Raw genomic sequence first — 13,846 nt, forward strand, 5'->3', positions numbered from 1 at the left:
CGAGACCTTGAGGCTTTTGTCTATCTGGAAGCATGTTGCAGCGTCCATGTTGGAAAGGCTGGCTGCTCATTACTCTTGCTTTTCTATTTAAGTGAGATGTATTTGGTGTCATTCATGTTTCATTCAGCTTATACAATGCTTATGTTAGTATTCTTCATGTCTTGTGGTTGCTACATTAACATTCTTCATGTATAAATGCATATATTACCTAGTGTGCGTGTTCTTCATGTTGAGTGCACATTTGCTTTGTGCCTTATGGATGCACATGTATTGTTGTAATGCTAGTGTTATTACTATTGCCACTTTTAGCTGAGATTGTCCATCTCTTCCTGTCCATGCATGGGATATGGAGGGTATGGTTAATTTAGTGAGTAGCGTTTCTCACCTGTGTGGTATTGGGCCAGGCCAGGGGCAGTAGCTATGGATGATGTATTCTTCTGTCTCCCAAAAATGGATACCGGAGAGGAGGGGCGTGTGCAGATGTGAAAGGCAGTGCCAGTAGACCCACAAAAAGAAAAGTGTAAAATATGGGAAGTTGAAAAGACCACATGAAAGGAGACCCTTGGAGAGGTGAGGTGGAAAAGCTAGCAGGAACTGCATATTCTTACAGGAACAGTAGAAATCTAGACGGGAGGGAAACAGGAGGAGCCGACTTTGGCGCTTCTCGCGTTTGGCCAAAATGGGTGGCCTGGCTTCCAAAATGGCTATGCCACGAGGTTCTTTGTTCTGTCCATTGACCGTCTTGCCCCTTCACCTTCCCCAGGTCGAGCCAACCTGGGGCCATCCTTATTTGGGCATGTACTTTCCCGCGAAACACAGATGCTTTCACGGGCTTCTGCATGCCTTGTGTGTGCCTCCAGGATGTGGGCTGGGATGTCTGGTCCCAATACACATCCTGGGTGCCAGAGAGTCTAATGTGTCTTGAATGCCTGGGACCACCGTGGTCCGTGATAGGTCCACATATGGTGTGAGTGTTTTGTGAGCAGATCTCCCATTGGGTCCTCTCCGTTTTGGCGCGAAGGGAACTCTGGATAAGAGGAGGCTGGAAACACCACTACCATGTCGATCTCTTGAGTTCTCACGAACGACGGATAAAGGACCCAAGTATCCTGCAACTAAGAGGCTGAACCGAGGAATGGCTGGTGACCCGCTGAAGGACTGCTCCTCTGCACTGCTGTCGCCCTGTGAGACCATTCTGCCTCTGATCGAACGAGAAGGCCTGTACTGGTACTTCGACCCTTTGGAATAGTGGGAACAACTATTCTCAGCATCTTCATCATCTCCTGCACGTAAGCCTTCTGAAGCGTCCCTGGGTCATCCAGTGGACTGACCAGCCTAACCAGGAGCCTTGCTCTGTCAGGTTGATGTTGAATTCCGAGTCCTTGGCACTCTCACACGATTCGTACACTTGGCATTCCCAGGTCTGAAGTGAGAAGTGTGCATTAGGCTGAAATACACACGGCCACTGCGTTGCCCTGCTGTGGTTACAATCTGTGCGGGTTCACTGCGTTTTGGGACATCCTCAACTCTAACTTCTGCTGCCGTGGAATCAACACGACGCCGAGACGTCCCCTGCTCGTATCTGAACCTGCCAGCACTGAAACTGATGCAGAGAAGCCTGGGTCTACCTGCATCGGGGACCGGTGAGTAGCAACGCTAGGAACCGGTCACCCTCCTGCAGTAGCCTGTAGCTTTTCCTCGCTGTGTTAAACAGCACGCCTTTTTTCGCACTCGCGCTCTGCTTCTGCCCACAAGTGGAGGCCGCGCGGAGTAGCGGAGATCTGTTCATCCTCATTTGTTCACCACTCTGAACTGCCTGATTTCCTTGAAGAGACTCCCCTTGGCACCAGCGTGTGCAGGTACTTTTGAGCACAAGGCTCCACTCTTCGTAGGGCTCGGACTTCCTTCTAGTTAGGTGTCCTCTGAAGGCGAACTGGGTCTAACGATTACTTGCACTGCCTGTTTTCCTCCCCATCTAGGTGGTCTGCATATTTCGTGCTTCTAACTCTTTAGACCCTTCAGTAATTGTATATATATATTGTATTTGATTGTGATGTGTTGGTTTACTTGTGTTTTACCGTGATTCTTTACTATGGTCAATGTTACAAAAGCCTTGTAATAAATGTGTCTATATTTTTAATATAACACCTGCTTGGAGTAATTTGTAAGTGTCCATGCTTTGTGTGCTCATTGTGGGTTTTCAGTCACCCTCACCCCTCTTGAGACCTAGTCTTGACCGCCGCCATTGCTACCCTGATTGGTCTGGCTTGTCCAGAGGTTACCCTGTTCCAAGAAACTAGGCTGGCCTTCTAAACCTCTGCCCCTCCAGAACAGAGTTCAGAAATCCATCTTAACAACTAATAAGAAGATAACGGATGCAGGTGGCATCATGAGATGATTCCCACACTTCTATGAAACTCTATAGAAGGCAGACCCAAAAGCAGAAACACTATTCCTGGACGCACTTCAAATTCCACAGTTGGGGCTGTAAGATCAGTTAAAGTTTGGTGAGATGATACGAATTGAGGAGGTGTGTGAGAGTATTGCCGGAATGAATAGTGGGAAATCACCAAGAGAAGATGATTTACCAGTAAAGTTTTATAAAGTAGGAGGCATTAAGCTTGCCAAAGTGCTGGCAGAGATGTTTAATGAGGCAGTGGAAGAAGGGGCTCTTAGGATGGAATTAAATGTAGCAATGTGGTCAGTTATCCCGAAACCAGACAGAGACCCGATATTTTGCAGAAATTACAAGCCTATATCATTGATTAAAATGGATATAAAGATCCTTGCAAAGGTGCTCGGAATAAGACTTTAAAAGGTTATTACAAAATGAGTTCATGGGATGCAGGTGGGCTTTGTTTTTGGTAAATCAGCGAGGGACAATATACGTTTATTACTACACCTACTGTGGCAGGAGACAGGGGGGAAGGAAAACTGAGTGGATGCTGAGAAAGCATTTGATCTGGTGGAGTGGGGGTAATTGTTTAGGAAATCCAAAAGATATGGGTTTGTCCAAGGCTTTATTGCGAATGTTTGCCTTCTTCACAACCAGCCCAGTGCTAGGATGGGGAGAGGCCACACGTCGGACCCATTCATTCTCAATAGGGGGACTATGCAGGGGTCCCCTGTGTCAACCCTTTTGTTTATACTAGCGCTCAAACCACTTACCACTTTCTATGGCCATATGGTTGAATACTACCATTAAGGGAGTTGATGCACCAGTGGGAGAACAAAAAGTGGTTTTATACGCTGATGACTAATGCTGACTCTGGTGGATCTGGAAATTTCAGTTACCGCTTTGATGCAGGTAATAGACACCTTTTCCTCATTATCAAGATATAAAATAAACTGGTATAAGTGCGAGATATCCCATTAAATAACAGAAACTAAAAGGATTGTATCAAGGGGACCCAATTGCGCTGTGTAGGTGAGCGTCTCAAGTACTTAGGGGTCCTCCTGAACAAAATTCAAGGGTATATGATCAAGGATAATGTAGAGCCAGTGTGGGCAAAGACGCAGTTAGAGTTCACTAAATGGTCATTGTTCAATGTTTCCATATGGGCCCCGAGTCCAGATAGTCAAAATGGTAGTGGCACCATGATTGAACTACATATTTAGCATGCTGCTTTTGAGGGTACCAGTTGTGGTGATGAGGTAAATAACACATGAGATTAAATAATTTGTATGGCGAAGACACAGACCAAAACTGAAAGTTGAGAAGCTTTATGTGCCGAGACAGGCAAGAGGGCTTAGTCTACCTAACATGGAGATATATTATCTCGCCCAACAGCTACTGCAAGTGGCAGTGTTTTTCAGAGACAACTACCACTCACCATCCTGGGTGATGTGGGAACAGGAAATCAGCCTGAAATCGGGGTTGGAGATGATCTTTAATGAGGGGGGAGGAGCTAGGGCCCACCCTATAATCGGTACAGATATTACTGTGTGGGGGAAAACCCACACGCTTCTTAAGGTGGATGGTCACTGACATTTGGAGGCATCCATATGGCACAACAAACAAATATAAATAGGGGGGAGATGCATCAGATGGAATTCTTGGACTTACATGGGCCTAAATCAGGTAAAGGATCTTCTTGCTTGGCTTTGGGCAAGGCTAAAGATCGTTGGGGTCAGGTAACAAATGGGGAGTGGAGGTTCACACAAATGTCACACCGTTTTCAGAGGATTCTCTGTACACAGGAACGGGTGACCAAAAGCTTGCCAGTTTCACCCCTATTAAGAAGGTGGAAGCATGATAAATTGTGGGAGAGGGAACTGATTGAAGAGTTGTATGCGGAGCAGAGCAGGACAGGGATTGTGAACAGATGGCAAAAACATCTGGCAGAACAGTTTACAGAGGACATGGAGGATAGTGTCGTCCATAATTTTGATAAGGGAGCTAATGAGAGGAGATTGTAACTGACGCATATTAAAATACTGCAAGGTTGGTACCGGACCCAATAGAGACTTGGGGCAGCTCATTTCACGCAGAATACTAGATGTTGGAGATGCAATGAAGGCACAGGGGCTCTAGCACACATGTTATGCTCATGTCTAAATGTGCAGGGATATTCGGCGGAAGTGATACTGGACAAATTGGGACAGAAAAACCCTAAAATCTGTATTCTGCATACTTTCACGGGGTTAATGCACATAACTAAGGTAGAGGGGAGATAGTTGAATACAGTGTTGCTAGTAGCAAAACCGGCCATATTAAGGTTGTGGAAGACTAGCGCATCACCAGCAACGAGTTCATGGGAACAAGAGATGATTAAAGTCACCTCTTATGAAAGACTGATACACAGGGCGAGGGACAAAGAGAGCGGATTCCTCATGACCTTGGATATGTTTCGCCATGGTAGCCAGCAGAAGAGGAGGGAATGTGAATGGTGAGAAGTTGGGAGGAAAGGGTTGGTGAAAGGTAGTTAAGAGTAAAGAGGGGAACCGCAGATCACACAAGAGGCCTGGATCCCCCCTGCATTGGCTGAATTCCATGTTATATATCAGAATTAATATGCATCTAGCAATGAATTGATAGCCATGTTGGTTGCCGAGGTTTGTTATTAATGGTTATAAGGTTTGCTATTGCTTTTGAGATGTATTTAATATTCCATAGCATAACACTCCATCATCCTCCCAGAAGGAATAGTAGATATGCCATCTGATAACAGGAAGCCCAATAGGTAGGGCAGTCATGAAAGGTAAAGGGAAAGGATTTCTTCTTATTGATTATGTGGAAAGAGGGAGAGGCTTAGGAAAAGTGGAGAGGGGTGAACCCAAGAGGAAGAACTCACAGGCCATGCACAGACTTCGACACTGGACCAATGAACTGGGCATGTAGAGGGGGGTGAACAAAGGGTGCTTTTTTTAAGCAATCAGAATTGAAAGACAGGTTGAATAGTTCAGTGAGGTCAGAGGTCACTAAAGGTGCAATAGGCATGATATTATGAGGAATTAGAGGGTCGGGTAGCGTACAAGAGGGTTTAGCCTTCATCAGTAGGACTTATATTTAAAGAGTCATATTGTCATGAATTGAGGGTAGTGCTTTGCAATATGTTATTTTTGTAATGCTTTCTACTATCACATTTTGCTATTTGGACAGGATAGAAACAGAGGTGTCCCCGAGCATGCAACCCAGTTATCATCATTAACATACAGGGGTTACTGTAAACGTGCTAGTGCCAAAGTAGTCTCAGAGTGCATGGCCTATCTGGGGATTTGAATTTTGTTTCTCCGACTGGGGTGTCCCAACCTTTGACTGTGGAAGAAAAGTAGCCAGGATAAGGTAAGAGGATGGGAAAGCTGGTGCTTGAGCAGCAGACAAGAGGAGGGGTTGATGTTGCAGGGAAATTAGATGTCTGTTGTAGCCTGAGTGTTTCTGGATATGTTAAGGTGGACCTTAATTCTAATTTGTTCAATGGAGGTATGTAAAGAACTATTCAAACTGTGTGAGGTAACATTAAAAAGCCATACGTAGCTAATAACAATGAAGGTTTGGTTACGGGATGGGCTCGAGAAGTGCTCAAGTCCCCCAAGTTAAATGCTGGATTGTCTTGTAATTTTTCCACAATCGTGGTGGGAGGATGGGTTGTTATCGATCAGCTGACGTTTCAGTATATGTTGCATTCCTGGCACTTTTAGGTGCAAGTAGATCTTGAGGTCAGAATGTCCTTGTTCCTGCTTCCAGAGCAATGATTGGAGAATTGATGTCATGTCATTGAAACCTTAGGGGGCCCTTTAAATCAGTGACACATCATACTCAGGATGAGATACAGAATAACTCATACAGCAAATAATAAGACCAACTCGGGAAGTTGGCAAAAAGTCTCTGCCATTTTATTTTCAATTGTCTAAAATAGGGTTTTACAACGGACATCAACAGACATTGCACAGCATTATCTCAACGTAGTTAATGAAAAACTGTTGTTTTATAGTAAAAACACATCATGCGTGGCGTCATACTATGTGGCAAAATAAGAAAACCTATGGGGGTTGTGATTGGCTTAAGGGGAACATCTAAGTATACTTTCTTTAAGGGATTGGTTTGTGATTGGGTCTCTACAGTCAGGTTGTCATGGTTCCAGTCATCCCAGCTCTTCTCATACCTCATATTCCACCTGTACTTCCACAGCTGTGTTTACGGCCCGTTGACACGACCAGTTCACGTTCCTTCTTTGCTTGCTGGAAACTGCCTTCGAGGTTGCCATGGTCACGTTGCATGCTTTCCAGCCATGCCTCCTCAGCACTGCGTGCCACAGCTACGCACGATCACGTGACACAGCACAAAGCACTCCAGCGTAAACGCTGCGTTGTGGGATTGGCTTAGAGGGAGGCTTGTCCATGCACTCAGTGCTTCTGATTGTGTATTCTTCGCTTTAGAGCCTCGTTTGTGTTCTGGTTCCTGGTTCCTTGTTACGTCTTGGACTTCTGTTTCTGCTTACCTGTACCTGACCCGGCTTGTCTCTCGAACTTCCGATCGCCTTCTCCCTTGTTTGCTTACCGCCTGAACTGTTTCTAACTTCGGCCTGCCCCTGGACCTTGAGTTTCCTTTCTGACTTGAATCTGAGATGCTGACTGCATGGAATCGACCCGGCCTGCTCTTGGCTTTCTCTTGTCTCCATCCAGGAAGTTATATTAGAACCGCACAAACGCGGTCATTCCACAGATCGCTTTCAAGCGTGCTTCTGCTTCCAGCAACATCCCTGAAGAGCTGTGAAATGGTACAAACTCTGGAGCTGCCTCCTTGAGGACTTTGAGATTCCACGTGTACTTTCTTATTGTATCTTCCACCTGATTCCCTGGCACCCTTTACAACCCTACTGCACTGGACTTTGGAGGCTTTGCTGAACTATAACTATTTTGTGCAGCAACCCGTACCAAGGGCGTCCCTCGTGCCTTTCGGGTTCAGTTCCTAACTAACACCCCCTTTTCCTTCGTTGTCCTTTCCTGATCTGTGTTCCTTCTGGTTTGTTCGAGCCTGTTGTGCTGTTTCTCTTTGTTGTGTCTGGATCCCTTGCCCTTTCAAGTGATCAACTCCTCTACCACTTTCATTCCAAAGCTAGTGAGTTGTATCATTGGAAAGGTCTCCCTCTGTTGAGGGGACATGGACATTTTAAAGTCCAGGTTGTCTTGACGATAAGGACAAGTCTGAGGAATCCTTCTCTGTCGACTTGGTGAGACTGACGCTCCCTTCTCGGTCTGCTTGGTGATTTGCAGATTTTATTTGTTCTACACTGTAACCCTGATAGAATCAGAAGCCTACATGGAGACTTCAGACGCTTTGGCTGCATTAATGCAGCTTATCACTGACCGAAGGAACGACATGAAGACTGCCCATGACACACTGCGCCATCGCATAGACATTCTACAGGATCTACGATGTTCGCTGTCTCAGGGCGATGCCGGGGGAGCGCTTCCGCCTCTGATTCTGGGTACCCTTTACCAAGACAGGATCCAGAGCCGGTGTTGATGTCCACGCAATTTCCACTAACCCGCCCTGAGAGGTTCCATGGAGATCCAAAAACATATTGCACATTCATTAACCAGTGCAAACTCCATTTCCTTTGTCGTCTCGCATCCTTTCCGGATTCAACCACCAAAGCAGCCTTTTTTCTTTCGTATTTAGGGGTATTGCGGCAGCGTGGGGCAATCCATAGTTGGAGTCTAACAGCTACATACTGTATGACTGCGATGCCTTAATCACGGCTATGAATGTGGTGTTTGATGCACGTTATAAAACACATGCCATAAACCTCGAATTTCTGAACTTCCGGCAAGGGAACCTGTCACTTTTATCGTATCTAGCAAAGTTTAATCAGCTAGCTGCCAAAACTGATTGGCCTGAGGCTAAGAAGGCTGCAGTGTTCTATAAAGGCCTTTCAGTAGAACTGAAGGACACCCTAGCCACTCCCCCTGTTATACCCACAGGGTTCACTGAGTTATCAGACGTGGTCCTCCAGATCGATGCCCAAAAGACCGAAAGGAGAGGCAAAACAAAGGCTCTCCCTGCTGTGAATTTACACCTCAATTCTTCGGTCGCTCCACAGTCGGACGCTGAACCCATACAGGTCTGGGTAGTGAGGGGTCCCTTATTGGCCGGCGAGAGAGAAAAATGGAGAAAGAATAACCTACATATATATTGTGGTTCATTAGAACACTTTTTGAGGAACTGCCCAAAGAAACCCCTCTAGAGGTCGGGAAACTCCAAAGCCCGGCAATAGATGGGGTCCTTTTGCCCGCTACGCGTTCGTACTCCTGTGCTCCCACTACCTCTTCACCGGTCGTAATGCTGGTCACCATTTTGCTTCCCACTGGCACTATTGTCCATTCTAAGGTTGTCATTGACTCTGGGGCCTCCTGCAACTATATGGACCTACAATAGTCCCATGAGTCAGGAATCCCTGTTGTCACCAAAGCCATACCAAAGGCCATCAAGGCAGTTGATGCCACCGCTCTGGCCTCCGGCATGGTCACCGAGCAGACACTACTCCTGTGTATGACAACTGAGGACGTCATTCGGCGGAGGTCTCTTTTGATCTTATTGCGGCACTTCATTTCAAGGTGATCCCTGGCCTGTCCTGGTTGGGGTTACATAATCCAACGGTTGACTGGGTTTCGCGGCAAATATAGTTCCGTTCTGGGTATTGTAATGACTATTGTTTTCAGACACACAAAGTCACACGAAGTACTCCCTGCTTGGCTCTCCTTGATGTATTCCCAACAGTTGGTTCAGTGTCTGACAGTCCTCCTACCGTACCTCCAGAGTACCAGGGCTATGCCGATGTTTTGGATAAATGCAAGGCAGAACAACTACCGCTCCACAGACACTATGACTGCCCTATTTAGCTTGTTCCAAGTTCCAAGATTCCAGTCGGTCGGGTGTACTCCTTTACCCGTCAAGAGGGCTTAGTCCTCAAAGAATACATTGAGAAGGCACTGAAGTTGGGGTTCATTCGTCATTAGCAGTACCCTGCGGCCTCAGCATTGTTTTTTGTTCCCAAGAAAGAGGGAGATCTGGGGCCATGCACAGACTACAGGGCGCTCAATGCCACTACCATCAAAAATCAATATCCATTGCCTCTAATCTCTGTACTCCTCGACCAGTTGGGATCATCAGCAATATTCACCAACTCACCTTGAGAGGCGCCTATAACTTGGTGCGCATTAGAGATGGTGACAAATGGAAGATGGCTTTAAAAGCACAGTATGGACTATTTGAATACCTAGTGATGCCTTTTGACCTTTGCAATGCTCCGGCCACATTCCAATTTTTCCTGAATGATATATTCAGTGATATCCTCGACCAGTACGTTATCATATATCTCATGATATGCTTGTGTATTCCCCATCTTACCAGGAACACGTTGTCCATGTATCTTCAGTTCTCCAACATCTGAGGGAGCATCATCTATACCTAAAGGCGGAAAATGCATCTTTATTACCACAGAGGTTGAGTTTCTAGGCTATGAATTGACCAATCATGGAGTTCGGATGAACCATTCCAAGGTGAAAGCTATCCTAAGCTGGCCGGCGCCTATCTCCACTAAAACACTCCAATCCTTCCTGGGTTTTACAAACTATCGCCGGTTTTCTGTTCCTTCTCTTCTGTGGTTTCACCCCTCACATCCCTCACTAGCTCGAAGGTACCCTTCAGTTGGAATCCAGCTGCACAGATGACTTGCAATGCCCTTAAAAAGGGTTTCACCACTGCTCCACTCTTGCAGCATCCTGATCCCAGTATTCCATTTATGATCGAGGTGGATGCCTCAGGCATCGCAGTCAGTGCTATACTCTGCCAGACATGTCCTCAGACAGGAAACATCCACTGTGTCACCTTTTTCTCATGCAAACTATCACCTTACGAACGAAACTAGATCATCACTGAATGGGAGATATTGGCTGTCAAGGACGCCTTCACAGAGTGGCGTCATCATTTATTGGGGGCTAAGCATCCTGTCACCGTATTCTCAGGCCATCGTAAACTTCAGGCATTTAAAAACATGAAATGTGTGACAGCAAGGGAAGCCCGATGGCATGCCTTTTTCTCTCAGGTAGAGTTCCAGATAACCTACCGCCCAGCTCACCTGTTGGCGAACGGACGCACTCTCTCGTTTGGGTGCAGACTCCACTTGTGGTCAAGCAGATCCGCTCTCTGTCCTTCCAGATCATATGATCTGTAGTTGCAGCACTCAGCCCTCTCTCAGGAGGCTTTTACAAGAGTGGATTTCCCTAGATCCAAATGAACTCCGGGGTCTAAATATGGACGTGGTCAACGGCATTCCATTTATTCAAGGGAAGCTGTACATGGCCACAGACCAAACCCGACACAAAGCCTTGCAGTGAGGCCATGATACTTTGGTCGTTGCGCACCCGGGGAGAAAAAAGACCCTAGAACTCCTACAGAGGTGATGCTGGTGGCCGCCCATGCGTCGAGAGGTAGTCGACTATGTATTGCCTTGTGCTATGTGTGCCCAGTGTAAGATCCAGCCTAGGAGACCTATGGGTTTGTTGCAACCACTTCCTGTACCTCACAAGCCCTGGCATATGGTGTCAATGGATGTTATTGTAGAGCTGCCCCAGATTCAAGGTTTCAATACCATCTGGGTCGTGGTTGATTACTTCACAAAGATGGCCCTATTCATTCCATTTTCTGGATTGCTGTAACGCTTACCTGGACTCTGTGGGGACACTCACTTCAGAACTATTCACTTAAGGACTCTTCTTAGCTAGCAATGTTTTTTTCTTCTCAAAAGATTCTTCTAGATGCTGAAAATTCTCCTATAAAGGTACACAGTAAATTACTCAGTGGGGAAATTCCAAGTTCAATATTGTCGCAATGGTGAACTAGTTTCTTATTCTTAAGGTTCTAGGCACTCTCTCTCTTTACCTTTGGTTCTTTTATGGTGGGCTCTCCATCCTGCTTCTGAGCAGGGGCGCTTGTTCTGAAGAGTCGAATTAGCGGGATGGAATTACTTCTTATAGTAGGGTTGGAAAGAAGAGAACCCTCAATTATATATGGCCAGGAAGGGATAAAAGAGCACACCTAGTGAAAGGGGAATATAACTGTGAGTTAAGAAAGAGCAAGAACAAGGGAGCGTGTGCACCTATTTCTGTGGCTCAATGTATGAATGAGATTGGAATCTGCATATGAACACTAAAGGTTGCTATCACGGTAAATAATACTGAACCTTAACTGAATTACTTGTGGCGCTGCAATAGACAGACTCTACTAAGCTTCCACTAAAGAAGCGTTTAACTGAATTGAGGAACTGCCCTATAATGCTCTTATATATAAATGTCTGGAGAGGCTAAAACGAGAAATTCAGTGACACAGAGATGCCCTTCCTATGTAAGTTGAAGTATACAGTGATTGAATTATATATTATTCAGGAAGTATATCTTAATATGCAAGGCAGGTGACCGTGACTCAGTGTTCTGAAAAATTACGTACACATCACTAGGAGGAAGCTCTGTGTCCACTTAATTCAAAATACACAAAATAACTAAGATTTACGAGAATTGGAACCCCGGTGTATCACACACAATTAAATGTGTAAAGATACTTGCGGTGAGGAGATTGCTGACTGGAAAAAACTGCTCGAAATGGCTCTGCCTGCGGTGACGTGATATTTACTTTCTGTGACTGAAAATTCTTGACGGGATACAACTATGCAGGTAATTCCTGAAGTAGGCAGTAACTAAAACTAAGGAAACAGATTGGAATATTTTACTCTTAGAACTGCCTGAAACAAAGAACGGATCCATGGTAAGCGTTCACTGCAGAAAGCAGAACGACACCAAGCGCAGAGCACTCAGGGGGAGGGGCTTGAATATGAACTGAGTGAAAACGCCTAGACAAACACTGCCACTTCCAAGAGGACAACTAGGCAGCCATGTTTGGTAGTCAGGAAGTAACTACCTCATAGATTCCCCATAGCACTGTGTTGCTTACCAACAATCCAGGAATGATAAGCAGAAGACCAAGTCCTTTTGGAGGCCACTCTGGGGACTTCCTTAGTGATCATGACAATTGCCTACTGCTCCTGTTCTAGCTGACCTATTTCTCAGGCAGGCATTTCACTTTTTTTGACTCCCTTCCATTATCGTCACAGACAGTGGTTCACAGTTTACTTCCCACTTCTGGAGGTCCCACAGTGCCTCTTTTCGTATTGATGACCGGTTCTAAAGTTCATATCATACTCAAATAGATGGCCAGACCAAATGTACCAACTCCACATTAGAACAGTACCTCCTCTGCTTATGCCTACAATACAAGGATTCCTGGCTGTCTGTACTACACTCGGCAGAATTTGCGTACAACAATTCACTGCACTCTTCCACCAGTACTTCACCCTTCTATGCCCTGTACAGTCAGCATCCCAGATCCCTCCCATTAGATCATTCCCTTTCAGTGGACAACCCTGTAGTCTCTGCCTGTGGCCATGACTTAGTGAGGGTAGACAAGGAAATGTACACCCACTTGGGTCATGCTCATGAGCAAGCCAAGCATTTCACGGACGCCTATCATTCACCGGCTCCTGCCTCCCAAGTGGGTATGTGGGCATGGTTATCCACCAAACACCTAAAGATTCCTGGCAAAAGGTTGCTCCTTCCTTGCTACATAGGCCCTTACCTGGTTTCCACCCTGATCAACCCCACAGTTGTGCACTTCACGCTTCCTGCCCACTGGTGGGTACATCCCGTTTTACAAATCTCCCTCCTCAAGCCCTGTCTTCCGACCACACGTCTGCCCAAGTGCCCGGTAGCTGTGTCTGTCCGGGGTTCAGACGAGTATGAGGTGTCCGGCATCCTGGACATGCGGTTGCGTGCTCGGGTACCATAATATTTAGTGGATTGGAAAGGCTATGGGCCTGAGGATGGGACATGGGAGCTAGTTGGGAATGTCCACACCCCTCAGCTGCTTCAACAGTTTCATGCCAGTAGGGGCGAGGAGGTGCCTATGGGGGATGGTACTGTCATGGTTCCTGCCACCCCTGCTCTTCCCATACCTCATACACTGCGTGTACTTCTGCGGCTGTTTTTATGGCCCATTGACAAGACCAGTTCATGTTCCTTCTTTGCTCGCTGGCAACTGCCTTTGAGGTTGCCATGGTCACGTTGCATGGTTTCCAGCCGTGCCTCCTCAGCACTACGTGCCATGGCTACACGCTATCATGTGACATCGCGCTCAGCGTTCCAACGTAAACACTGTGTTGTGGTATTGGCTTAAAAGGGGGCATTCCATGCACTAGGTGCTTCTGATTCTGTGTTATTCACTTCAGAGTTTTGTTTGTTTCCTGGTCCCTTGTTACGCCTTGGACTTCTGATTCTGCTTACCTGTACCTGA

This window comes from Ambystoma mexicanum, chromosome 1q (assembly GCF_040938575.1).
Source record: "Ambystoma mexicanum isolate Mex_15411 chromosome 1q, UKY_AmexF1_1, whole genome shotgun sequence".
NCBI classification, from domain to species: Eukaryota; Metazoa; Chordata; class Amphibia; order Caudata; family Ambystomatidae; genus Ambystoma; species Ambystoma mexicanum.